Source organism: Mytilus galloprovincialis, chromosome 6 (genome assembly GCF_965363235.1).
Source record: "Mytilus galloprovincialis chromosome 6, xbMytGall1.hap1.1, whole genome shotgun sequence".
Taxonomy (NCBI): Eukaryota; Metazoa; Mollusca; class Bivalvia; order Mytilida; family Mytilidae; genus Mytilus; species Mytilus galloprovincialis.
In genome coordinates, this window is record NC_134843.1 from 100,340,247 (window position 1) to 100,345,030 (window position 4,784).

Consider the following 4,784-nt stretch of genomic DNA (forward strand, 5'->3'; position numbering starts at 1 on the left):
ATTACATTTTCACACGGTAAATTTTCTTTCAGATTGTTTAAGGCTTGGTATTGAAGTCGAACTCTTGACACGTGTTCTTGAAAATCACGAACTTGAGTATGTACAATTGAAATGAAGCTGTCCCTTGTTTCCTCTCTCTCAACAATTTTTGTTCTTTTTTTGCCATCTGCCATCTCAACCTTTTTCCACTGTTCATACCTGACATTTTCATTTCGAATTTCTGAGAGTATCTCTGGGAGTGGCTTGTCTTTTAGCTGCCTTACAAATTCATCGGGATTGATGGTTACGTTGGCACCTGACGTTTTCATGTTCTTAAGGGCTAACGCCATGTTTTGGTGCTTTTGGCAGAGGCATTTATTTCTACTTAAATGTTTGGTCAGGCATATATGCTTTGGTCTCAAACGACAGAAGGTAGCAAGTGAAATTTTCTTCGGTGACTCAGTTTTGAATTTGAGATGCAAAAATAACATGCTGTCGTTAAGAACTCTTTTTTGTATATGACCGGTTTCAGTTTTCTTTTTATCGTTTTTGCCAGGCATCATTCTGCTATTATCGTCTCTTTCTAAGAATGTGACGACGTCTCCACGAAGTATTTCTCTTGATTCTACACGCTTCCTCAATAAAGGAAAAGAGAGCAATTTGTTGGAACACACTGTGGCCTTGAAGTGATGACGTCTTATTCCGGATTTGATGCCTAACAATTTCTTCATCTTGTACTTCTTGATTATTTCTCCGTTAACAATTTTCTTCAAAACGTGTTTTCCCTTCAACCCATTTGATTTCCAAGCAGCCCCTATCTCTTCTGTTATAACATTTGCAAAGAGTAGTTTTTCCTGGATCTTTTTTGGAACCTTATGTGGTGTCAGACCCTCTTCGCTGATTTCTTGTATAGTTCTTTTTCTAGGTGTCAGAGCAATTGATGTTGATGTAGAAGGGCTATTTCTGGAGGAGGATGATGTAGTAGGATTTCTTATGATAGTTTGTGTTTTCTTTTCCCTGTTTATTAATCTCTGATATCGCTTTGATACGGTCCTAATTTTTCTATTGAGTAGTTCATTTTTGTCTGTCAGGTCTGCTATTGTTCTTCTATGTTTGGCGTTGGCACGATTTACTCTAGTTCTGGTTCTTTTCTTTGTAGCCAGTGACGGTAACTTAACTATCAATTGTTCAGTCACAATGTTAACTGTAGATGTGACATCTGATGATGATGATATTTCTGAACATTGCTCCAAGTTATTAGCTACTGTTTTGGTTTGCTCCAAATTATTAGCTACTGTTTTGGTAAGATTCTTTTTCTTTAGCCTATGTTGTCGAACCCATTCACGAACCTTTTTACGCCTTTCATTTGCCTTTCTTTGTGGCTTTTCTTCTATTGGCACATAGTATCCTTTGACTCTTTCTCTTTCTTTTTTAAGATAAGCTTCTCCTTCTTTCTGTTTTTTTCGCTCTCTATAGGCTTTCTGAATTTCAGCCTTTGATTTTCCCATTTCTGAAAATAAAATAAAATTTGATTAAATCAACAGAACACAAATTAACTACAGCATTATAAAGCCAGCTATCTGAAATGATGGTAGAAATTCTTTGATATACTCTTAATAAGAATGCGTAATCTACGTTATCAAGTTGTGTAGTCTACGTTATAACATTTTGCACACGTTAAATGAGAGGATACTTGGAAATTAAATAGCAATGAAGCCGTTAAAATAACGATAAACACCCTTGCTGTTGTTTACATGCTTTCAAAACATGTTTGACTTGACACAGCAAAAGAAATGTTATAAATTATAAGCCTTTCTGTAGCCATAAGTAAGCTACGTTATCAGGGATTCAAAGGAGCAAATATGCAATATATTTACACATCTGGATACACAATGGAATAAGTTTGCAAAATTCATGAACAATTATGTCTATTTTTATAAATTTTTGGGATGCTAACTTCTTTGTACCTTATTTGTAGTCATAACATTCGGACACTACTGATCACGTAAATTACCAATTTTTCTAGTGTTTTTAAATTGAAAATACATGCTGTAAATGCTTATAGCCTCTAATGAATGCATCACAAAAGGTTTGATAAATATGCATTTAACTTTATATATAATCTTGAATCACAACGAAAGACAATATAAACTCCTTACCTGAATTTAAGCTGAGTATTCCACATTCATATATTTTGAAAAACCTTGAAGGTCAAATGACGCTTTCCTTATATGACGTCAGACGAAATATGAAAACAAAGAACCACTGGCGGTAGAATAACGTCAAAATTTCCGTACTAACGTCGCGTTTTATTGTCATATTGTATAGACTAGCAGGTAACGTAATTTACAAAACGTAAATTACAACCACCATCTATTTTCAATTTTTCAGCAAGTTCTAAAGCCTCAAATCTAAAACACCGGGTATTTAATTGGTCTTTACAATAAGGTGTACCTTTTAAGGCAAACAATAAGCATTAATTCACATACTTATGTTAGTAATCGCTATAACGTAACTTACAAGCTTATAGCAACGCTCGTTTTCGGTTTCATAAAATGTAAAAAAAAATATTTCAATGAATTTCAAGACAAAGTTTGTACATATGTTTAACAGCAATACTTTTAAAATAAGTTTGGTCTAGTTAACATTCGTTAAATACTATATGTAGTAAAATTGTATAAATTTTAAGCTTAACAACGTAGATTACATGGTTTTCGGCGACATCAGAAAAAAAGGTGTATTGAAAAAATGTATATATTTGAATGAGAACTGTTTTTTTCACTTTGTTGTAACGTTAATATGCTACAAGAAAACACTTTACATTGTTCAGAACTATAGATTGGTTTTTATTTGGCAGTTGTTTCATTATAGCCCTATGCCTGGCGACATGCATTTTTGGTGAAATTAGCGTACTTTCGACACTAAAATTTTACTGAACTAATGTAGGCAAGTCAAATAAATTGATTGAAATCATTAAATTATATATATCTTCGTATAAAAATCACAATAATTGACAGATATATGCTGTAATACTCCCCTCGGGCATCAGCGACAAGGATTTCACAAGCGTGGACACTTATTCTGAGAATAGGTGTGAAGCGGGACAGACAGACCGACGAACGAACAGGCGAACGGACTAACGAACGGATCCACAGATCAGAAAACATTATGCCCCTCTTCTGTCGTTGGTGGGGCATACAAATAGAAAAGTAGGACACATCGTTCACTTACTTCCCCTTAATTCTTTATCAAAAATCCTTGACAACAAACTTTACTTTTGGATCTTTAAAATGCATAACTTAAAAAAAATATGTGTGTGTCTTATCTATGTTCTCATGAGTCTTCATTCTCTGCCCTTCCATAAAGGATTTATATTTTTTTTTTTAGTGTTTTATTGAACTTTTGAAAATTGCCCCCGACAAACTATCAGACAATGATTTTATGTTGACAAAAGATAGTCCAGCATTCTAATGTATGTACAAATTACAACAAAAGATAGTCCAGCATTCTAATGTATGTACAAATTACAACAAAAGATAGTCCAGCATTCTAATGTATGTACAAATTACAACAAAAGATAGTCCAGCATTCTAATGTATGTACAAATTACAACAAAAGATAGTCCAGCATTCTAATGTATGTACAAATTACAACAAAAGATAGTCCAGCATTCTAATGTATGTACAAATTACAACAAAAGATAGTCCAGCATTCTAATGTATGTACAAATTACAACAAAAGATAGTCCTGCATTCAAATGTATGTACAAATTACAACAAAAGATAGTCCAGCATTCTAATGTATGTACAAATTACAATGCATCACACATGTTTCAACTTACTGCCTTTCTATACATATGTTTACAGAAGTGTATATCGCACAACAGTATATGCATACATTGACTATGATACATACGAGTTCTGTCGTTAATAGAACATAAACACTAGAAAATTAAATATTTATACGCCGGACAGTTCTTATATTTATCAATAGCAATTGAAACATGCGCCATATACTAAATTAAGGCGTCAACTATTAAAGGAAATTCATCAAATAAATCTAAAACAGACAGCACTAATTGTCCTTTATAGATTAGGATATTTATCCGTTTTACTCAAGAAACTATATATATACAAGAATTTGCGACAAATGAGACGATTTATGGTACTAGTACTTATTTAATTTGTTACGCAAGAATTAGGAATAAGAAAGAAGTGCTTCCTTTCTTGTTCAATAAAAGAGCTAAATTTCTGCCAAAACTGGCTTCCAGTATTGTACACAATCGTGATGTAATATGCTGCGCAAAATATATTCTAAACAAGCAAGCGCCATGCAGCTATCAGAGCGTCGAACGGCATGATATACTCATCACCCAACGAAGAACTAGGAGATGCTTTTAGTAACATTGGCATTCTATGATGTGGTATATATAGAATATTACAGAATGTAGTAAACCGTGGATTCATTGTTATTATTAGTATAGTATTATTTGTTGGTTTTTATTGATGAGGATGGACCAGGATTTTACATGTGCAAAGAGTGACAAATTTACTATAGGCCTGTAAGCAGATTTTGTCAAAACTATGATATTAAATATACACGGAAATGTCAAGTTTCCTGAATCCGCAAAAATATGAAGCCTCGAAAATACACGAATCAACTTTTATTGTTTTCTTGTATCTGGGCTATTCTACCTGTGCTCTTTTCTTTTGTACATTTTTCTTTAAAAATTTTAGTTATTCATCTGGTGTAGACACAAATGGTTAATTCCATCATATTCATTAATACCGCACCAATGAAGGCAG